This window comes from Oryx dammah, unplaced genomic scaffold (genome assembly GCF_014754425.2).
Source record: "Oryx dammah isolate SB20612 unplaced genomic scaffold, SCBI_Odam_1.1 HiC_scaffold_2, whole genome shotgun sequence".
NCBI lineage: Eukaryota > Metazoa > Chordata > Mammalia > Artiodactyla > Bovidae > Oryx > Oryx dammah.
The window spans coordinates 162,791,791-162,816,328 of NW_024070186.1; the positions used below are offsets into that span (position 1 = coordinate 162,791,791).

At 41.4% G+C, this 24,538-nt stretch overlaps 1 protein-coding gene across 12 annotated transcripts in view; it reads left to right on the forward strand.

Annotated features, from left to right (window-relative positions):
• RBFOX1 (RNA binding fox-1 homolog 1) overlaps positions 1 to 24,538 on the forward strand; it is a 1,681,944-nt gene that overhangs the window by 681,460 nt on the left and 975,946 nt on the right. The window lies entirely within an intron of this gene.

A 24,538-nucleotide genomic window follows, 5' to 3' on the forward strand; every position in this document is an offset into this window, starting at 1 on the left:
ATAAGTCAAGAAAGGGTGAGCCAGGGCAGGTGCACAGCAAGGGCAAAGCCCTCAAAGCTGGAAAGAGGCTGGCAAAGTGAAGAAACAAGTGTGAGATCAGTGCTTCTGGCAGGTGGCAAGTGAGAAGGAGAGATGCTTCAGCTAGGGCAGGAGGCAGGAGGCACTCCATTTGTGCTAGGACCTATATAAGTGGTAAGAGACTTGGGTTTCATTCATAAGTGTGTTTCCCTATTTGCTGATGGAGTAGGTGCTACTGAAGGATGGAGCTTATTGCTGGGCAGCAAAACTATGATTGAGTAGTTCTCTTTGCAGGATCCATCTACTTCGCCCTGACAGACTGCCACCAAGATGTTTTTTGTTGTTGAGTCACTGAGTCTTGTCTGACTCTTTGTAATCCTATGGACTGCAGCACACCAGGCTTCCCTGCCCTCCACTATCTCCAGCAGTTTGCTCAAATTCATGTCCCTTGACTCGGTGATGCTATCTAGCCATCCCATCGTCCCCTTCCCCTTCCTTCAATCTTTTCCAGTATCAGGGTCTTTTCCAGTGAGTCAGCTCTTCACATTAGGTGGTCAAAGTACTAGAGCTTCAGCTTCAGCATCAGTCCTTCCAATGAATATTCAGGGTTGATTTCCTTTAAGATTAACTGGTTTGATCTCTTTGCTATCCAAGGGACTCTCAAGAATCTTCTCTAACACCACAGTTCAAAAGCATCAATTTTCTGGCACTCAGCCTTCTTTATGGTCCAACTCTCACATCCGTACATGACTACTGGAAAAACCATAGCTTTGACTATACAGACCTTTGTCAGCAAAGTGATGTCTCTGCTTTTTAATATGCTGTCTAGGTTTGTCAGAGCTTTTCTTCCAAGGAGCAAATATCTTTTAATTTCATGGCTGCAGTCACCATTGCAGTGATTTTTGGAGCCCAGGAAAATTAAATCTGTCACTGCTTTCACCCCCATCATGATGTTAGCTGGTTTCTAAGCCATAGATGGATCCCAGAGAAGATGGGGCAGTGCCCATTTGACATAAGTATCATGAGGGTTACAAAGACATCACAAATGCAGATCTCATAACTCAGGGTCAGGCAGAGCCAGGGCAGGATGCAGAACAAAATGTGTCCTCTGCGGGATGCTTTGTCTCCTCTTCACATAATATTAAAAATTTAATTGTGGTAAAATACATATACTGTGGTGTATACCATTCCAACCTTTTTAAAGTCTACGGTTCAATAGTATGAAATATATTCACATTGCCGTGTAACCAGTCTCCAGAACTTTCTCATCTTGCAAAACTGAAAATGGATACTCCTCATAGAGCAAGTGCCCATTTCCTGTCCCCCAACCCCTGACAACCACCATTCCTACCTCTGTCTCCACGAGTTAGACAAGACTAGGGACCTCATGTAAGTGGATTCATACAGGTTGTTTGCCTTTTGTGACTGGCTTGTTTCACATAGCGTAATATCCTCAAGGTTCATCCTGTTGTAGCTTGGCTCACAATTTCCTTCCTTTTTAAGGGCTGGATGATATTCAATTGTATGTATAGCCCACATTCTGTTCATTCATCCATGGATGGACCCTTGAGTTGCTTCAGTAGTGTCTGACTCTTGGGACCCTATGGGCTGTAGCCTGCCAGGTTCCTCTATCTGTGGGATTCTCCACGCAAGAATACTGGAGTGGCTTGCTGTTTCCTACTCCAGAGAACCTTCCCGGCCCAAGGATCAGACCTATGTCTTTCACGTCTTCTGCATTGGCAGGCAGGTTCTTTACCACTAGTGGCACCTGGGAAAAGCCGAATATTCCACTGTATGTATAGTCTACATTTTGGTTATTCATTCATCTGTGAGTGGACCCTTGAGTTGCCTTGACTTTTTGTCTACTGTGAATAAGGCAGCTTAGATCATGGGTATACAAATACCTCTTTGGGGCCTTGCTTTAGATTTTTGTGAGCTTCTTCCCCAAAGTGGTAATGCTGGATTCTATGCTAACTCTTGTTTCTACTTTTGAGGAACCACTATATTGCTTTCCATGGCGGCTGCAACATTTTACATCTGCCAACTGTGCACAAAGGTCCTCATTTCTCTGCGTCCTGGCAAACCCGGCTTATTTTCTTTTCTGGTTTTGTTTTGCTTTGTTTGTAATAGTTTTCCTAACGGGAATGAGGTGTTCAGGTCATGTCTTCTTGGCTGTCTCCTTGGGAGGTGTGCCATTTGTAGAATAACTGGCCATCTTTCATCTTCTCACTCCCATCCACAACTTCCTGGAGAAAACTGCACAAACCATTGAGAGAATCCTTACCTGGAGGGTAAACAGAACGACACTTTACCCAGAGGAACCGTGTCATGGGTTCAGTACTATGTTTGTTTGGTGTTTATGAGAATCCACAGATTTCTCCAGAATAATTGAGGGGAGTTCTTGAGTTTCCCTCTTGTGAACTTGAATGTCTCCAAGCCATACCCATTTAAACATGGCTAAAATGCTGTTTCTCTCTGAGTGTCATGCAGCCCATAATTAAATGATTTGTAGGAGCAGTCTGAATGGAGGGCCCTGTTCATCAATACTGCATGAATTATGTAGGCATATCTTCATTTGTACGTTATTTATCTCAGCAGCCAGATGGGTATGTTGGCTGTAATATTCATCAGTAAGAAACCCAAATGCAGCTTCGGCACACTGACATCTGTGCCTGGTCTGAGCACCCGGGGGCTGCAGTGCATGTCTGTGGGGATGAGGGAACCCTCTGCTTCTAGGCAGGTTCTGGAGGTTGACCCTGGATTAGTCACCCCTAAGTAGCTCCCATCAGAGCTAAGAAGGAAGGCTCTGAGAGACGCATAGACATCTGGGAGGGATTGGCAGTGTCCTCAGAGTGGTGAGGTTGACACCGATACCATTTTCACAACCTGTTCATCTTGGTTTTTAATGCTAGTGTAAAACTTACAATAGTAACAACAGCTAATATTTAAGAGGGCAGTATAATACAGTGAATGCCACAATACAAGAGTTTATATTCCCCCACAATTGTTTATATCCCCCCCAGATTTGTACATTGAAACCTAATCACCAATCTGATTAGACTTTTTTTCAGTCCCTAAGTTGTGTCCGACTCTTTGAAACCCCGTGGACTCCAGCACTCCAGGCTCCCCTGTCCTTCACTGTCTCCTGGAGTTTGCTCAAAGTCATGTCTGTTGAGTCAGTGATGCTGTCTAAACACCTCCCCCTCTGCCACCCCCTCTGCCCTCAGTCTTTCCCAGCACCAGGGTCTTTTCCAGTGAGTTGACTCTTCACAACAGGGGGCCAAAGCACTGGAGCCTCAGCTTCAGTGCCAGTCCTAATGTGGTTAGGAGGTGGGACCATTGGAAGGTGGTCAGGTCATGAGGGTGGAGCCCTCATGAAGGGGATTAGTGCTCTTATTAAAAAGACCAAGGAGAGCTCACCAGAGCTGCCTGGTAAGTAAGGTACAAGGAGAAGATGAGTGTCTGCGTATCCTCACCAGACAGTGGATTTGCTGGTGTCTTGATCTTGGATTTCCCTGCCTCTGAAACTATGATAAATAAATGTTATTTCTAAACCACCCAGTTTCTGATATCTTTGTTATAGCAGCCCCAATAGACTAAGACAGTGGATAAAAGTGGGGCTTAAATCCTGGTTCCCCCACTAAGTACTCTGTGGCTTCAGATAAGAGTTTTTCTCATATTTCTCACCTGGACAATGACATACTACAGGCACACACTGTACAAAGTCTTCGTGAGGATTACTTGAAACTATGTAGGTCATAAAATACAGCACTATACACCATGGATAAAAAAGAGAACAATTTAGAAGGTGCGGCTATGGAGTGATCTCAAAGGTCTCCTCTTGACAAAGATACAAAGGGCAAAATGCTATATAGCAGAGTTTCCCTGGAGGCTCAGATGATAAAGAATCTACCTGCAACGTGGGAGACCCAAGTTCAATGCCTAAGTCAGGAAGATCTGCTGGAGAAGGGAATGGCTACCCACTCCAGTGTTCTCGGGGTTTCCCTGGTGACTCAGATGGTAAAGAATCTGCCTGCAATGCAAGAGGTCTACTCTTAATGAAAATTCAAAGTGCAAAATGTTATACTGAGTATGTTCCTATTCGAGTAGAAAAAAGAAATACAATTATAGATAGAGTGTGTTTGCATATACATAGCATTTCTGGCAGGTTCCACACCCAAAATTAACTGGTTTCCTCTGGGGAAGGTAACTGACAGGGGATGTTTCACTTACTATTTTATATTGTGGTCTTTATGTTTGATTTTATTATGTATATATGTGAATATTTTTAAAGGCATGGTCTCATTTTTAGAATAAAGAATGACATAGAGAAGTAAATATTTGTCTTAAGTGAAGATATTAAAAAAAATAGAATAGAAACCTTTTTAGTAGCTGGTGATGAGTTTTTCTGACTGTGTTCTTTAGGTCTAGGCCTTCCCTGGTGGTTCTGCTTGTAATGCTGGAGGCATGGGTTCGATGCCTGGGTTGGGAAGAGGCCCTGGAGAAGGAAATGGCAGCCCACAGCAGTATTCTTGTCTGGGAAATCCCATGGACAGAGGAACCTGGCTGGCTATGGTCCTTGGGGTTGCAAAGAGTCAGACAAGGCTTAGCAACTAAACCTCCATGACCACCTTTGGGTCTTAACCTGAGGGATCTGGGTGTCCTGCCCGAGGGTTCCCACCACTTTCCCAACTTCACTCCATGGCTGAGCAGAGAATATCAAGCAGGCATAAACCAAGGGGGGAAAAAGGAGAGCCAGGAAGATTGGCCCTTGGCTGAAGGCATGCATGGTGCCCACTTAGCAATAGGGGAGAAGTGGGTATTTTCCTCAACGTCAACATGTAAGAGTTCTGCTGAGTCATCAGATCTCAAACTCCACATCTAGGGCATATTTCTCTTTCTTCTGTAAAGGAATCCAAAACTAAGAGTCTATCGTTTTAATGTATTTTATGGGGCTCTGTATTCTCCTAAGCATCAGGCTGTTCACAGTTTGCCTTTTTATTTTTATTTTCTCCAGCTGTGTTCTTCATTTGATTTATCAGAGATGATCCTTGGTAATTCAGTTTGATATTGTTCCCTGTATCTGATGATAAACACTTGAGAGGAACCAGGAAATCTATTTTTGTATTAAATAATAACACTGGCCCTTTCATTATCCTTTCAGAATTGCAAATCAACCTTGCTCTCTTTGGCTAAGAGAGAGGATCTGAGATTTGTTCAGTTTGACTCCTGCATCATTATGCTGTTCAATGTTAAATAGAATGGGACTTTGTTTGGCAGAGCCAGGAGGGGGCAGTATATTCCCTTTTTACTGTTATTAAACCTGAATCCAATTTCCTGCATAGAAAGAGCTCACCTCTTTTCTCTAGACCTTGACTGGTTTTTCCCCCATCAAGGGAAATTTTTGAGCTTCACTGTGACTCTAGTTTTATATAATAGTCCCATTAGGTTTTAATTAAGAGTCCTTGCAAATTGCTTCCTGTTAATGGACAAAAGCAAATCTTGCACCTGCAGAAGAGAACTTTCCCCCTACTTTGTGCTAAGTTGCTTCAGTCGTGTCTGTCTCTTTCCGATCCTAAGGATTGTAACCCGCCAGGCTCCTCTGTCCATGGAATTCTCCAGGCAAGAATACTGGAGTGGGTTGCCATGCCCCCCCCCCCCAGGAGATCTTCCCAACCCAGGGATCAAACCCACGTCCCCCGCATCTCCTGCACTGACTGGCAGATTCTTTAGCACTAGCGCCACCCCAGAAGCCAGGCTTTGTAAATGAGATGAAATCCGACCTGTCCTCAGTCCTGCGTAGGCGATGGTAACATGGCGCCAGGTGAACGGCAATCAGTACAATGCTTTGGCGTGTTCAGGTCCCGGTAAAAAACGAGAGGAAAGAAGAATGCCTTTAAAGTAAACAGCTACCGTCCTTGTAATCTTCCACTGCTTCAGCAAACGTAATGCAGTCAACCATGCGTGGCCGCCCGAAGACCAAGTTAGCAAGGAATGTTGGAACTGAAACCCTCAGTGTACAAACATACTCTTCTTTTTCCGTGGCTCCTTTCTCCTTCCACTTCTGTCTTTGAATACCATCAGCTTATGTAATTGCTATGTTCCTTACCCGGGTACCTAATATATCTGGCTAGTGTTTAGGAATGCTGAGTGTTCTCTGTGGGATGACTTGGGGGTGGTTTGGGAATTATTATTGGCTGTGCTATAAGCATCTGGGGAGGGAAACAGAAGACACTGCCAGGACCCAGCTCACAGCTCCTGATAACACCGCCAGTGTGCTGCCCAGCCAGGGAGCGAGGCAGTGTGGACCCAGAGGAGTGACCGCACACACGGAAAACTCCTCGTGTCTCTCACATATCTGGCTATATGGACGTAGGGCTTTAAACGCACCCTCACAAGTCACAGTTTCACAGAAGGAAGAGGCCACTCTCATTTCTTGCCTCTTTTTATACCCCCCCACCCCGCCCCCAACAACCTCCAACTGGGCATCTCTAAAGGATATTTTCTTAAGGATCCAAGTTCTCATTAGTCTTCATTTTCCAGTTGTTGCTTTTTTTTTTTTTTCATTTTCCCCCTGCTTCCACCTACACCAGATGAAGCATGAGGCAAAAATTAGATTATACACAAATTGTACACTGATTTATTAGCCTGAGCCAGGACTTTAATAAGACGAGAGGAGACAGTATAAACAGCTCTTGGGAGATCTGTGTGAGTGGAGTTCGGCAGGTATGCAGACTTTCAGTGTGAATTGGGTCTGGGGTACCCTAGCTCTTCCTTTCTAGAGGTGAGCCTGAGGAATAGGCCCACTTACAGATGCCCAGCCACTTAGCACAAAGTCTAACACACATAAGCACCTCCTTGAAGTACCGTATTGATTTCAGTAGGACCCATCTGACTTCTGCCTTGAAAGCCGATTAAGTCTTTCATGTTTTCCTTTGCATGTTACTTTATTTCTCTGTTCCACATCTTATATCATTTGAGCAAGATAATTCCTAGAATATTTTTGTTCAGTCTCTAAGTCGCGTCCAATTCTTTGTGACCCCATGGACTGCAGCGCGCCAGGCCTCCCTGGCCCTCACTCTTTCCCAGAGTTTGCCCAGGTTCATGCCCACTGAGTCGATGAAGCCATCCAACCATCTCATCCTCTGCCTTCCCCTTCCCCGTCTGCCTTCCACCTTTCCCAGCATCAGGGTCTTCTTAGAATATAGGACTTCATTATTTTGCTTTGAAATCATATAGCCTCTTTTGGACTCTGAACTATAGCTCTTATGCACTTAGAGAGAGAAGAAAATTCTCTCAGGTCCCTTTACCTTCCCTATCTGGAAAATGGGGAGATTATACTGGTTTGGCCTTCATGGGTTTGTCCTGATGCTTCTGTGAAATAACGCAGTTGGGTTGTTAGCATAGGGTCAGCTGCATTATAAAGATATGACAGTCTGACACTGTCTGTTTATTCTTTTTTTTTCACCTATTTTTCCCTAACTTTTTCATTCTGCTTTCTGGCAAATTTCTTCAAGCAGCACCACTTCTAACAGTCACATCTGAAGTGGAGCTTCTACAAGATAACTCTGGTGTCGTATTTTTGCCTATAAGCAATTTTCAGCTTGGGGAAATACAGGGTTGCAGTTTACTCATCAAATAACTGAAAACATAACTTTAGCAAATTTCTTTCTTGTGTAAACAGTTAAGAACGTCTCTCTCTCCTTATAGAGGAGGCGAGTTTCCTTGAGCCCAACTGTATGTTGAATGTTTCATAACCTTGAAAATTGTTCATCTCTATGAAGTAATCCCTTTTATTACATAATATAAAGGGAAGATAAAGTTGTTAATTCTCGATGCATCTGAAGTGGTGACATGCAGCAAACAGCTCATTATCTTCCACACAAAGCGCAATTACTCAGTATAGGCAAACCTTCTTTCCGAAGCTGCCTTATATTTGAGCTTCCCCATGCTGGTTAATGCCGGATATTGATTCTGAATAATTCAAATAGCAATAAAATTGGGTTTTCATGACAGTCAATCAGAGGCATTTTATATTTAATGCTCAATGGAAAAAGCACAGTGTCTTCTTACCTTCTGAATTTCAAAGCCATTAAAGTAATTGTAGGTCATTAAGCTAAATTTCTCTGCATAATCGGGATAGTTAATCTAATTCATGTTCCATTCAAAACAGTGAAGAAGAACTGATGAATTCTTAGTTAATGCTGTACATGTATATATGGACATGTCTGTGTATCTGTCTACCTGTATCTGTGTATGTACACACACACTTAGTCAAAGTAGTGTTTCTCTTATCAGCATTCATTTCGTTTAACGCAGTCAACAAAGCATATGGGGATGTCTTTAAATAATTCATTTGATCCTGTTTTTCAGATATTCTCATGGCCTCAGATATGAGATATGCAATGGAAATATTCCATACTAAACTAAGAAGCTTCATTTTTAAAATATGATTATTCTCATCTCTTCTTTCTCAGTGACCATTGCACAGTACATAATTATATATTTCAGAGAGAGAGAAGTAAGGAGGGAGGTAAGGGGTCTCCAAGCCCTAGAGATTTTGACTTGATTTCTCTAAGATTGGGGTCTGAGCATCAGGGGTTTTTTTTTGGTGTTCTTGTTTTCAGTTCAGCTCAGTCGTGTCTGACTCTTTGTGACCCCCATGGACTGCAGCACACCAGGCTTTCCTGTCCATCACCAACTACCGGAGCTTGCTCTAAACTCATGTCTGTTGAGTCGGTGATGCCGTCCAGCCATCTCATCCTCTGTCGTCCCCTTCTCCTCCTGCCTTCAGTCTTTCCCACCATCAGGGTCTTTTCCAATGAGTCAGTTCTTTGCATCAGGTGGCCAAAGTATTGGAGCTTCAGCTTCAGCGTCAGTCCTTCCAGTGAATTTTCAGGACTGGTTTCCTTCGGGATTGACTGTTTTGATCTTCTGATTTTTTTGTTTTTTCTTAAAGCTTCCCAATTGATTCTAATATTCAGTCTGGAGTAACAAGCATGGCTAGTCTAATTCATTCACTCACTCTTTCATTCATTTATCCAAAAATTGCTTATCAAATGCCTGCCTTGTTTTATAGTCCTGCAGGCATTCTAGTGGCTGACAAGATGAGCATGGTGGTCTCCTGAAACCTTCAAACAAACCTACTAGAAAATGTAAAAATGCTGATCAGTTCAGTTACTCAGTGGTGTCTAACTCTTTCTAACCCCATGGACTGTGGCGTGCCAGGCTTCCCTGCTGATAATAGACCAAAATAACAAAGACAAGAGTCTATGTATAGCTGCCTGGACAGCCTAATATCTCTGCCTCTAGGAATGTTATCAAAACCCTATAATGTGATTTGTTACTGAAGGGTTTCTGACTGGCTACAGAGTTTACTCATTCTGTTCTAAGTTAAGACCTGTAAACCTTAATATGATTAGCCTTCTGTATCCATGGATTTTGGGCTTCCTGTTCGGTAGCTCAGCTGGTAAAGAATCTACCTGCAATGCAGGAGACTCTGCTTCTATTCCTGGGTTGGGAAGATCCCATGTAGAAAGGATAGGCTACCCACTCCAGTATTCTTGGGTTTCCCTGGTGGCTCAGACGGTGAAGAATCTGCCTGCAATGTGGGAGACCTGGATTTGTTCCCTGACTGGGAAAGATCTCCTGAGGACATGGCAACCCACTCCAGTATTCTGGCCTGGAAAATCCTCATGGACAGAAGAGCCTAGCAGGTGACTGTCCATGGGGTTGCAAAGAGTTGGGCATGTCTGTGTGACTTGAGCACAGAGCACAGATCTATGAATTTCACTTCCATGGATTCAACCGACTGCAAATTGAAAATATTTGAAGAAAAATTCCAGAAAGTTCCAAAAAATAAAATTTGAATTTGTTGCATGCCAGCAACCCTTTACATAGCATTTGCTTTGTGCTTACAATTATTTACATAGTATTATCATTGTATTTGATATTATAAGTAACCTAGAGATGGTTTAAAGGGCTTCTGTGGTGGCTCAGATGGTAAAGAATCTGCCTGCAATGTGGGAGACCCAGGTGGGATCTCTGTGTCAAGAAGTTCCCCTGGAGACTGGAATGTCAACCAACTCCAGTATTCTTGCCTGGAGAATTCCGTGGACAGAGGAAACTGGTGAGCTGCAGTCCATGGGACCTCAAAGAGTTGGACACGACTGAGCAGCTAACACATGGAGATGATTTAAAGGAAACAGGAGGCTGTGCTTAGGTTGTATGCAGATGCTGTGCCATTTTATGTAACAGACTTGAGTATCCCCAGATTGTGGTATCTCTGAAGATCTTGGAGGGGAACCCCAGCAGAAACCAAGGGATGAATTCACGATCACAGATTTGTTTGTTTGAAGGTAGGAATTTGTGTGAAAGCAGGATTCTGCCTCTTCACACTTTGGGCTGAAGTTATGTCCTGTGTTAACTTCCGTCCAGGTTCTTTCCATCTCTGGGAAGAAGTGGTCCTTCTCATGGTTGAGTGCTGATGCCTGTAGGACAAATGAGCTGTGGGAAAAAGCTGTTTAGAAGAGAGAATGGCCCCATGAGGTGTCTTCCTAAAACGTGCATGGAATACCTCACTTTAAGAAGAGAGAATAGCTTATCAGAACCTCAGGTCTTAATGTGCTGACAGCTGTTTCAGCTTCTTCAGCACGTTCCTCCAGGAAATAATTTGGAGGGTTTGGAAATAACCATGGAGATAATCTTGATGCTCTTTAGATATGCCTGGGCTGTATGTTAAAAAGATAATTTCCCACCTTGGCAATCCCTTCTTGCTTTGATTTGAGTATTTGTTTTCCTAAAAGAAGCCTAGAGTAATTATAACTCTTTATCTATCTGCAGAGGAGGAGGGCATCAGAACAAAGTCTGAGAAGATATGAAGGATTTATCGGGAAGACGTAGAATTGTCCACCAGTGCAGTCACTGAAGATGGGGGAACAATGGGTTGGGAGTATTCATTTGTTCTCCCTTGTGTTCACTAGGGGCCATGAGATATATCATACAGTAGGCAGTAAGTATGCGGGATCCATCTATTCAGTCCTGAAAAGGGGGTTTGGATCAAAGGATGATAATGATGCCGTTGCGCTTCCCTGGTGGATCCTATGGTAAAGAATCCACCTGCAGTGCAGGAGACTGGATCCAACCCCTGGGTCGGGAAGATCCTCTGGAGATGGAAATGGCAACCCACTCCAGTATTCTTGCCTGGAGAATCCCATGGACAGAAGAGCATGGTGGGCTACAGTTCATGGGGTCGCAAAAGAGTTGGACACCACCGAGTGACTAAGGTGCACACGTGCGCGCGCGCACACACACACACACACACACACACACACGCACACGATGATGTCATTGGTTACCAAGGAAACTGGTCATTTTGTGGCAAATTTTCACTAATGAGTAATAAGGACTTTTATATGAGATGCCAGTCTCCTGGAGCCCCATACTATTTTCAGAATCATCATTAGAGACACTGAGACCAGATTGACTTTTAAGTGGATTATGGAATTCTAGAGATGAAAGACACTTTAGTCATTTATTGGATGTTTCTCATACCTGGCTAAGGATCAGAAACATGATTGAACTTTGTCAAGATGCCCAGTCCCTAGTCTGTTTTCCTGAATCAGAATCTCTAAGTATAAGGTCTAGAGATCAATTTGGAGGGCTTCCCAGGTGGTGCTAGTGGTAAAGAACCTGCCTGCTAATGCAGGAGACGTGAGAGCCATGAGTTCAATCCCTGGGTCAGGCAGATCCCCTGGAGGAAGGCATGGCAACCCGCTCCACTATTCTTGCCTGGAGAATCCCCATGGACGGGGGGCCTGGCGGGCAACAGTCCATAGGGTTGCAAAAAAGTGGCCACGACTAAAGTGACTTAGCACACACACATAATTCGTGATTATAGACCACAGTGGTTAAAAACCTGAGCTCTTTTAGGACTGTGAAAATACTCTGTATGATACTATAGTGATGGGTACATGTTTTTATACATGTGTCCAAACCCATCAAATATGTAACACCTAGCATGAATCCTAATGAAAACTGTAGGCTTTGGGGGGTACTATGTTCAGCGTAGGTACATCAGTTGTACCCATCAACTGGAGGATGTTCATAGTGAGGGAGGTTATATATGGGGGGCAGTGGTGACGTAGGAAATTTCTGTATATTCCTCTGAATTTTGCTTTAAATCTAAAACTGCTACCCAAGTAAAGTCTTTAAAACAAAACAAAACAAAAAAACAGCCCCTCCCTCCAACAAATGAGCAAACCGTAAACTCAGGAATCTGACAGAGCTGGTCTCTAATTCCATTGTGATGACTTGCTGGTAGGCAGAGGAGGAGTTCCTCACTGCAGAGCTGATGATGGTCAGAATGCATTCTCATTGGCAGGTGCAAGCTGTCCAGGGGGGTGGTGGTTAAATAGTATAGATAGTACCCTTGTCTGTGCAAAGGGTCGCAGTAAAAGCAACATCGCTCTGAGAGTCTGGGGGACGCGAGGCTCAGTCCTGCCATCATTAGGGGTGTAGCACACGGATGTGCTGCTTTTTGCCGTGGATGGCTTAAAGCACTTCCACACAGTCTGCCTGAATGTGAAGCTCCAGGCTTCTCACCAGCTTGCACAGACCTCTGCCTGAATTACAGAGAGTTCAACAGCTTTATTGATAATCTTTTTCTTTCTTTCTTTCTTTTTTTTTTTTTTTTTTGGCTTTGGATCCTGGCCCACATCTGTGAGCTTGGCAGTTGTGTAAAGTCTGACCCGTCCGTTCAACTCTCATTGAATGTCTGTAAATGCCCTTTGTTGAACACTGAGCACTGAAGGGTTTGTATAGATGTATTTGTTTTGTTCAAAAAGAAAATAATATCCTCAGGGCTGAGTTTTGAATTCACAAGATTGCTAATCATTGATCATAACAGCTCAAATTTGCAGAATCCTTGACACGGATTATCTCATTTAATCCTCTCAATAAAGCTGGGGGTGAAGGTATTAATATCCACATTAGGAAAGAGAGCCTCGGTGCAGGAAGTTAAGTAAGTTATTTAAATTGCCCCAGAGTGTAAGTGGACCAACTGGGATTTGGGTCCATGTCAATCAGAAGATTGCTTTCTTAATGTCTCTCCTAAAATACCTGGGATGATGTCTCTCTTACCCAGATGTACTTTCTTCTGGGGTAACTCTTCATCTCTCTCTACAGGTATATTCTTTGCAAAGGAGGTTTCTACATGTAGCAGTAAACATCCGATTCCCTACCTTCCCTTCCCTTCCTTTTCTCCCCAGCAGGGACCACATAAATTTCACTTAAAAATGCGGAAAGGGTGTCCTACAAAATCTACATCTATAAAATGAAACAGGTGCAACATAAAAAAGAGTAATTTTCCAAAAGTTTTTGATGCCTTGTAAAGGTTGTGAAAAAAGTGTCTTAAAAATAAAATTGGTGATATATTGCTATATGTGATCAATAAAGCACATGGTCTCCAATTTTATGGGACAAGATGAATATGGTTTAGTGAATAGAGTGTGGGCTCAGAAGCTAAATCAACTGGAGTTCTAATCCCAACTCAGCCATTCATCAATGGGGTGGTCTAGAGGAGTTCCTTAAACTCTGAACTTGGTTATTCAATCCTGTCAATTAGGGAAATTGTATCTATTGTTCAAGGCCTGTTTTTAGGATTAGAAAGTTTTAGATGGATAACCTTGTATGTACTTGGCAGAGAGTAAGCCTTCAGAAATTAGGTATTACTCACCTGAATTTATTCAGAACTCTCTGAGTAGTAAGTACTGTTTGCTGTTAACTATGTGTTACCCCTATTACTAGGCTTTTGATGAGGGTGAAAGAGGAGAGTGAAAAAGCTGGCTTAAAATTCAACATTCAAAAAACTAAGATTATGCCATCTGGCCCGATCATTTCATGGCAAAAAGATGGGGACAAAGAAGAAACAGTGACAGACTTTATTTTTCTTGGGCTCCAAAATCACTGCAGATGGTGACTACAGCCATGAAATTAAAAGACACTTGCTCCTTGGAAGAAAAGCTATGACAAAACTAGATCGTGTATTAAAAAGCAGAGGCATCACTTTGCCAACAAAAGTCCATACAGTCAAATCTATAGTTTTTCCAGTAGTCATGTACAGATGTGAGAGTTGGACTGTAAAGAAGGCTGAGTGCTGAAGAATTAATACTTTCAAACTGTGGTGTTGGAGAAGACTCTTGAGAGTCCCTTGGACATTAAGAAAATCAAACCAGTCAGTCCTAAAGGAAATCAACCCTGAGTAGTCACTGGAAGGACTGATGCTGAAGCTGAAGCTCCAGTACTTTAGCCACCTGATGCAAAGAGTCGACTCACTAGAAAAGACCCTGATGCTGGGAAAGATTGAGGACAGGAGAAGTGGGTAAAAGAGGATGAGCTGGTTGGATGGCATCACTGACTCAATGGACGTGAGTTTGAACAGACTCTGGGAGATAGTGAAGGACAGGGAAGCCTTGTGTGCTGCAGTCCATAGGGTCGCAAATAGTTGCACATGACTTAACAACTGAATAAAAACAGCTGCCCCTTTGGAGTTGCATTTTCCCCAGACACTCAAGGCTGGATATGAGAAATTCTAATAAAGGAGAAACTATGAGAAACTCCCTACTCCAAGAGACATGGGGTTGGGGCGGGGGGCTGGTGAGCCAGAGTTGGGGTCCTCTCCCACTGTGCTGAACAGAAATCTGAGGAGATGTATTCTACAACTGGACCATTAGTTTCATAATTCAGAGGCCCTCCTCTGGTGACCACTTGGAATAAGCAGATGGTTGAACAGTGAAAGCGTTTTGTTTTTTTTTTGCTTTTGCTTTTGGAATAATCACATGTTATTTCCCTAGTTGATCTGCTCAGTTAGATTAATTTGTTTATTGAAAAGTGTTGGGGACACATCAACATGATTATCCAAATATTTTCTGATCCATCTAAGATTTCCCTTTTGCTGTTTTTAATTCTTTTAGCCATGAACTGGGGACATATACAAGTACAGCTCCCTCCTATGCTGTTAACACAGAAAAGAGCAGTTTAGAAGGAGAGGTTGTTATTTATATTAGGTCTCTGTTTTACTCTGCCTTCTCACACCATGTGTGAAATGATTTATTCATACACGGGATTCTAAATGTGAGTACATTGGAAAGGGAGGAGGGGATCGAGCAACTGAGCGACCTGGAGTCTGAAGCAGTGGATCCAGAGCCTGAGTGTAGATAGATTGAACAGGGAAGAGTGCTGTGATTGATTGGTGATGTCTTGTCTTAGGTGCTGCTTGGAGGAGTAACAACTCTTAAATCCTGTCCCTGCCACATATCCCTGACCTGGAGACTTTCTGAAAGTGGTGAATCTCCTTTAGACAGTGTTCAGTGAGCATCTACAGTGTGTCAGACACGTAGTAGGCACTGGGGAATCAGCAGTACATAAGACACATGTGGCCTTCCCTTCATGAAGTTTTGCAATAAAGGAAGCGAGAGAGGCAAAGCTATATTGGAGTTGGTGATGGACAGGGAAGCCTGGCATGCTGCAGTCCATGGGGTCGCAAAGAGTCAGACACAACTGAGTGACTCAGCAACAGCAAATATTAAGGAGATATAATTTGTCCGTTTGTTTGTTTTGACTGCATCAAGTCTCAGCTGTAGCACGCACGATCTTTGTTGCATCATGCAGGATCTTTCATCACACAGAGTCTCTAGATGAGGTGCCCAGGCTCCAGAGCCCTCAGGCTCAGTAGTTGCAGGGCACATGGGCTTAGTTGCTTTGCGGCAGGTAGGATCTTAGTTCCCCAACCAGGAATGGAACCCACATCCCCTGCATTACAAGGTAGATTCTTAACCACTGGACCACCAGGGAGATCCCACTATAATTTGTATAGGTAAGGAGTTATAACATTTGTGCATCTGCTCACATATTTCCTTCAAAAGTCCAGTTGCGATTTGCCCTGCCCTTATTCATTATTACTTCTTCTTAGAAGTCTAAAAATTAACCAGGTTGATCTGTTGTTTACCAGGCAAAAATGGGAAGAAGAAATCTTGGGCATATGTGCAAGCATGCATCACTGTATTGAACAAAAATGCAAATATTTGAAAGTGGGAAGAATTCCATGCTTTTTTTTTTGTCCTGCCCCGCTGTCTAGAAAGCTACCGTTTGGTGGTCTCTTGGCTTTCTAGTGGTCATTCCTACTGAGCTCCTGTTTCAAAGTGAGCCCTGCTGCTGAGATGCACTCTCACCCAAGGCTTATTTGATGTGAGGGCTGAGCAAAGAAATTTAGTTCAAAAGAGTGAAGAATGTTAAGCAGATTCTAGATGGGCTGGTTTCTTTCCCCCAAATGTTCTGAAGCCTTCTGTTGGTTTTGTCTCCAGGTACACAAATGAAGTGTGGAATATAAGAACTCATTTACTAAACAGAGACTTATCAAGGGTGTTTATATTTTAGTTAGTAACCCCTTTCATTTAGGATATGGTAGACCTCTTTTGAGGATGAGATGGGTGGATACCATCACAGCTTCAGTGGACATGAACTTGGGCCAACTTTGGGAGATGGTGAGGGACAAGGAAGCCCTGCAGTCCATGGGGTTGCAAAGAGTCAGACACAACTTGGCCACTGAGCAACAACAGCAAAAGACTTTTTTTTAAAACAAAATGCTTGAACTGTATTTTTTAATGATGGCAGAAGCTATGAGGCCTTCAAAATATTTATTAGATAGGCTAATGAGTGAACATTCCTTAGCAGAGTGACTGGCACAGAGCTGAGTATTAAATAAATACCAGCTGTTGCCAGTATATATGATAATGTGTCTCCGCAATGGAAAACAACAACAGAAAAAGAGGTTGGAGTTCTAGTTCTGGCCAAGATGGAAAAACAGGTACCAGATTTAATCTGTCAGCTTAAATGGCTGTATAAAGGACAAAGTATATGTAATGCTGGTTTGCATGACAGTATATGTCTTAGTCCATTTGTGCTGGTATAAGAAATGTATACCACAGACGAGGTGGCTTATAAACAAACTGAAATGTATTTATCACAGTTGGAGAGGTTGAGGAATCCTAGATTAAGACTGGTGGATTTAGTGTCTGGTGAGAGTCCATTCATGGTTCACAGAGGCCTACCCTTTCATTGTGTCCGGACACGGGAGAAGAGGTCAGGGAGCTCTTTGAGGCCTCTTATAATAGAGCAGGAGGAAGCCCATTCTGAGAGACTTCACCCTCATGACAATCACCTCCCGAAGGCACCACCTCCAAATACCATCACAACAGGAATTGAGTCTCAACAACTGAATAGGGGGAGAGGATATTCAGTTCATGGCGCTGTATTCCCAACAATGACAGACAGTGACCTTGGAGAGATGGGAACAGTTGCCCTAGCTCACTGGCTTAAGAGAGTTTCCATGCGGAGAGAGGGAGAACCCAGGGAAGGCTGGTGGACTGTCTGCACTGAGGGGTCAGAGCTGTTTGTCCAACCAACATTTGTAGATAACTCCACCCCCAAACAGCACAAAATGCACTCTGCTTAGAGCCCACAGGCCATATATCAAGATAAACCATGTCCTGAACATAAAGATAACAGGAAAATCTCCTAACTCTTGGAAACTAAACTGTAAAACTCTAGGTAATCCATAGGTTAAAGAAGCCTTGAGATAATTTTTTAGAAAGAAAAAAAAATACATTATGCTTAATGAAAAGAAACATATAGTATATTAAAACTTGTGAGACAGCTAAAGCAGCCATGGGAGGGAAATGCATAGTAGTAAATACTTTCAAAAAAACAAGGAGTGGGGAGTCTAAAAATCAATAAATAAGCTCCCACTTCAAGAAAACAGAGAAAGAAAAACTATATACCCCCCCACCTCCCCAAGCACAAATGGAACAGGAAATAAGATGGGAGCATAAGTCATGGATTTGAAAACAGAAAAACAATGGAGAAAAGCTGGTTCTTAAAAAAAAAAATTTTTAATTGCAAACTTCTAGCAAGAGTAACAGAGGGAAAAAAGAAAAAGAAAGAGGGCAGTAATTACCAACATCAGGAATGAAATGGGAAATTGCTATTGACCCAGCAGACATTAAAATGGATAATAAAAGAATACTGTAAACAACTCTACACACATACTCTTGACACCTCAGATAAAGTAGACCAATTTCTTGCAAAGTACAAACTATCACAATTCACCCAATAGGAAAGAAATGCTTTGAATAACCCTATAACTGCTAAGAAAATTGAATTCGTAATCTTAAGACTTTCCCACAAGGTTCAGATGGTTTCACTGGAGAATTCTACCAATGTTTAAAGAACAATTAACACCAATTCTACACAGTATCTTCCAGAAAGCAGAAGGGAACATATCCAAATTTATTTTATGAAAGCTCTCTGCCCTGACACCAAAATGAAAGACTGTATAAATAAAACGGAAAGAGAAAAATCACTGCAGATTGATAGTCCTCGTGGAATTGGATATAACACATGTGACAAATATTTGTAAATAGTACTCAGCAATATATAAAACCAGTATACCCTTTACAGGAATGCCACACTGGTTCAGTATTCAGAATTCAAACAGCGTAATCCATCATACTGATAGGCTAAAGAGCGACACTCTTGTGATCATATCAGTTGATGCCAAAAAAAAAAAGCATTTGAAAAACTTGCAGACCACTCAGAACTCTCAGAAAACAGTAGGGGACAGTTTCCTTAACATGATAAAGAGTATGTGCAGAAAACATCTAGCTAATTTTGTGTATGAAGGTGAAAGACTGGATTATTTTTTTTCCCCCTGAGATGGGGAAGAAGACACCTCTGTTATTCAAGCTATTATGGGAGTTTCAGCTAGCCACAAAAGGGTAAGAGATGGGAATAAAAGATGTGCAGATTGTACCTGAAGAAAGAAGACTATCCCTGTTTATAGATGAATAATTGTCTGTGTAGAAAATCCCAAGGAATCTACAAAGAAAGACCACTTTGTGGTCAGCAAAATCACAGAATACAAGATTAAAACAAACAAATGAAGAAAGTTAGATGTATGTATAACAAGATACATACAGAACTTGTATTCTGAAAATTTCCAAATGCTGATGAGAAAAAGAAAAGATCTAGATAAGTGAAGAAACATACTGTATTCATGGATTGAAAGACTCAGCATAATAAAAATGCTGGTTCTCCCCGAATTGATATAGAGGTTTAATGCAGTTCCTATCAAAATCCCAGCAAGACTTTTTTATAGATGTAGACAAGGTTATTCTAAAATGTATATGGATAGGCAAAAAAAAAAAAATAGAATTGCCAAAACAATTTTGAAAATGAAGAATAAGGTGACAGAAATCAGTCCACCCAGTTTCAAGACTTACGTTGTTTCAGTAACCTTTATAGTGTGTTATATCCTGAGGGATAGACACAGAGAAGAATCAAACATAGTAGATAACATAGAAATAACTTTACATATGAATGACCTGTGATTTTTGGCAATGGTCTAAAAGCAAATCAGTGGGGGAAAGGATAGTCTTTTCAACTAAGGGTGCTAGAACTGTTGGATATCCAAACATACATAGGTCAAAAAGAGAAAAAACAAAACAAAGAAATCTTGATCTACACCTCACACATCTCTTAAAAAATTAACTTGAAATGGATCATTGATTAGATGTTAAATACAAAACCATAAAACTTTTAGACAATAACATAGGAGAAAATCTTTAGAATTGAGCTTGGTGATGTGATAGCAAAAGGACTATCCAGAAAATTAAAACAAATAAATAAATAAACTGGACTTAATTAAAATTAAAAACTTTTGTTCTGTGATTAAGATATTGGGAAGGCAAGCTACAATATTTGCAAAAGAGAAATCTGATAAATCTAGTATTGAAAATATATTTTGAAAGCTCTCAAAGGCTACAGATAAAACACATCCGATTAGAAAATGGACAAGACTTGAGAAGACACTTTACTGAAAAGGATATGTAGATGTGAGATGTTCAGCATCACTAACCATTAAGGAAATACAAATTGAGAACGTGATGAGCTATCACACATACATATTAGAAAAGGCAAAATAGAAATAAGGACAATACCAAGTGCTGACAAGAATCCAGAGAAACTGGATCTTTCGTATGTTGCTGATGGGAGTATAAGATGATACAACCCTTCTGGAAAATAGTTTGGTAGTTTTTCAAAGAAAATATATACTTCCCATATGAACCAGCAATCACACTTCTAGTGGACTTACCCAAGGCAATGAAAACTTAAATCCAAAACCAAACAAAAACAACAATAATGAAAAGAAACCAACCTGTACACAATTTTCATAGTAATTTTGTTGATTAAAAATTAGTGGTTTCCAGGAGTTAAGGATTTGTGGAAGAAAAGGAGATGGCTGTGACTTAAAGGAGTAGCAAGAGGGAACCTTGATCATGGCAGTGGTTACGCAGATCTACATATGTGGTTAAATGGTATAAACTACACAGACACCCCAATGTCAGTGTCTGCTTATGCTATTATGTATGTTATGCTGTAAGATGTAGCCAACGAATCACCAATATTACTGACTAGAGGAAGAAGGTAGAGAATTTTCTGTTCTATCTTTGCAACTATCTGTCTTTCTATTTCAAAACAAAAGATTATGAAGGTATCACTTCAAAAGTACCCTAAATTATCCACTGCTAAGTCGCTTCAGTCGTGTCTGACTCTGTGCGACCCCAGAGACGGCAGCCCACCAGGCTCCCCCGTCCCTGGGATTCTCCAGGCAAGAACACTGGAGTGGGTTGCCATTTCCTTCTCCAATGCATGAAAGTGAAAAGTGAAAGTGAAGTCACTCAGTCGTGTCCAATTCTTGGCGACCCCATGGACTGCAGCCCACCAGGCTCCTCCATCCATGGGATTTTCCAGGCACGAGTGCTGGAGTGGGGTGCCATCGCCTTCTCCAAATCATCCACTAATAGGACAGAATACAGTTCAAGCTAACAAGCTTTACAGTTAAAGCTAAAAGGAGGTAAGATGAAATCACATAGATAATCCGAAAGTAGACAAAACGAGGGAAAAGGGAACAAACAGATGAAACAGATAGATTATATATTTAAATCTAAATATATCAATAATCATATTAAATACATGATCTAAATATGCCCAGTTAAGAGGCAGAGATTGTCAGAATGTATAAAAAGAACAAGACGCATTTAGTGTATATATATTAAAAAGACCCATTTATAGGCTCTCTACAAGAAACATACTTTAAACATAAAGACACAACTTAACAATAAAAAATGAAAAGAGATAAGCCATGATTACATTGCTCTAAAGAGAACTGGAGTAGCTTTCTTGATCTCAAGATGCTAGATAAAAGAAAAAGAGAATACTACTAGGGAATAAAGAAAGTTGTTACATAATGAAAAATGGTCAATTAACCAAGAGAGCATGACAGTTTTAAATGTTTATACACCTCACAATAGAACTTTAAAATAAATAAAACTAAAATAAGTGAAAAAGCAAAGAGAAATGGCTAGAGATTGCAGTACTACTGTCTCAATAACTGATAGAATAAATAGCCACAAAATCTCATTAAATATATGGAAGATTTGAACAACACTATAAATCCACTTGTTCTGGTTAGCAACTATAAAACTGTTGACCTCAAAAGCAAAAGATATACTATTTTAGTAGACTAGGCTATTGAGAACCAAAACAAAGAGACTAAAGGAAACAAAACAAAAAGTGAACAAATTTAAAAGAGTTAAAAAAAATCATAGACTATGGTCTTTGATCACAACAGAGTCAAACTGGAAATAACTGACAGAAAGATAACAGGAAAACTCCAAATATTTGGTAACTAATCAGCTCACTTATAAATAATTCATGGATTAAAGAGGCATTTAAGAGAAGCCGAAAGAGAAATTGACCTGAATGAAAATGAACACACAGCAGATAAAATTTTGTGTACTGTCTCTAAAAAGTATTTAGGGAGAATTTATACCATTAAACATCCATATTAGAATTTTTAAAAGTTTCAAATAATCACTTCATTTATGACCGCAGGGAAATACAAGAAATTAAACTGAAGTTAAGTAGAAGGAAGTGAAATGCAAATGACCTAGAGGGTCTAAAACATATTTTAAAAAAAGGGGAAAAAAAAGTTTGATGGGGGTAATGATACAACATGTTTTCCAGATTTCATACAGATATTAGACAGGGGTGCCATAGTTGTCCTCTTAAACCTTAACCCTTATCAGTTTCACTGAGCTCACACTTTGGGCTTACCATGATGTCAAATGTGCGCAGGGTAGAAAAAAGAAGCATTGGCGAATATATTCCAGATGTCATGCGTGCTCACCAGACTAGAAGTGCCTGTGAGTTTTTATTAAACACAATAACTCAAACGTTGATGTCTAGCCTGTGGGGATTCCGTCTCCTGGCCGTCTTCTCGGAGTATTTGGCAGACTCCAGCAGGTGTGCCGTGTGTGTGCAAACTCAAATCTCGTTCCATCCCGCGGAGCTCTACTACTCTGCAGACATCCCCTCTTTGCAGCTTTCTGAGACATTAGTCAGCTCATCAATGTTCTCTTGAGGTGCCAAGTAAGGAAACTGTTAAATGACCTTACCTGGTGGCACTGTCACCTGGAATGTAAGAAGCACAGTTGTTGGGATGTTCTCAGAATCCCTCCTAAAAGTGGTACTTTCAGCATTTTCTGTGGCTGCTCTCTTTAAAAATCTCAGACGTTGTGTCTTATAAGAAAACCAAACAAAAAACCTTGCAGTGCCATGCTTCCCTTAAGTATGCATCACCCCCTTCTGTATAAATAGAAGCACATCTTCTGTTTTGAGAATCTTTATTTCATTCATATTTTATTTATTTTTGGCTGTGCTAGGTCTTCATTGCTTTGAGTGGGCTTTCTCTAGTTGCGGTGAACAAGGGCTACTCTCTGGTTATGTTCTCATGGTTGGGGGGCTTCTCTTGTTGTGGATTAGGGGCCCTAGACACACAGGCTTTAGTAGTTGTGATGCATAAGCTTCGTTGCCCCGAGGCATGTGGAATCTTCCTGGACCAGGGATCGAACCTATGTCCCCTGCTTTGGCAGGCAGATTCTTAACCACTGGACCACCAGGGAATCCCAGAACACATTTCCTGGGCAGTGTCTATCTCATGGATACAAGCTCCTGCAAATAGATTCCTGGAGTCATCAACCCACATGCCCAGATGCATTCTGAATCACGATTTATTCTCAGCACCGACCCACCATCCAAAGCCATTTTCCCCACATAAAACTTTCATACGCAATCCACACCTTGTAGCTTCAAAATTGTAAAACTAGTGGAAAACATAACACTGTGTCAGTCTCAGCATCATGAGGGTTAGGCTGTGTTTGCTAACTCCCTCCTCTTTTAAAAGACACATTCAACACTTAGAGGTGTGGCTTGGTGGATTTTTCATGAGAAACGGCACTCTTATTTATTGTGCTGTTTTACTGATCCCTTTTTTGTATTAACTGAGGTTGTATATTAAATTTGAATCAGGTAAGAAAATCCCTTCTGACACTACTTTTGGTGTGATTTACTAGCATCTCAATTGGACAATAAATGTACGTTTGACTGAATGCCATTATGGATTCAGTGCTATGCTGTATGTGTTGGGTTGGCCAAAAATTTGGTTTGGGTTTTTCCATAAGATGTTAGGAAAATCACTAAGGAACTTTTGGCCATTTTGATAGATACCAGCGATATACAAACCTGGTCTTCCTTACTCCTTCTCTTCTTTCTTTTTCCTCCTCTACACCAGATAGATAGATAGACCTCTTCTTAATATATTCTGCTTCTGTTAGGTCCATACCATTTCTGTCCTTTATGGAATCCATCCTTGCTATCTCCTCACACACACACACACACACACACACACATATATATAGATAGATATAGATATAGATAGATAGATAGATAGTTGTTATTCAGTCCTTAGATCATGCCCGACTCTTTGCAACCCCATGGACTGCAGCACCTCAGGCTTCCCTGTCCTTTGCTATCTCCTGGAGTTTGCTCAAAGTCACGTCCATTGAATCAGTGATGCCATCCCACCATCTCATCCTCTGCCACCTCTTTCTCTACCTGCCCTCAATCTTTCCCAGCATCAGGGTCTTTTCCAATGAGACAGCTCTTCACATCAGGTAGCCAAAATACTGGGGCTTTAGCTTCAGCATCAGTCCTTCCAAAGAACATTCAAGGTTGATTTCCTATGCGTATACACACCTTATTTGGAGTGTAGAGTATTTGAGTTTGGTTTTAATGTATTAAGAATTCTCAGAGGTTATAATTGCTCATCTTAGTTTCTGTCCTTCATTCAATAAAATTTTGTTGAGTACCTACAAGATGTCAAGGATTCCACAGTAAGACTGCAAAGGTCCCTAACCTGGTCTAAGGAAGAACACAGACCTTGGGTAATAATTATGGGTGAGATACACCTTTTGAAAGGGAAGGAGTTTTCTTCTTTTTATCATGGGAGTATATGACATGAGGAACTAATCTGGGTATCTGTGAAAAGTCCAACCTGTCTGTC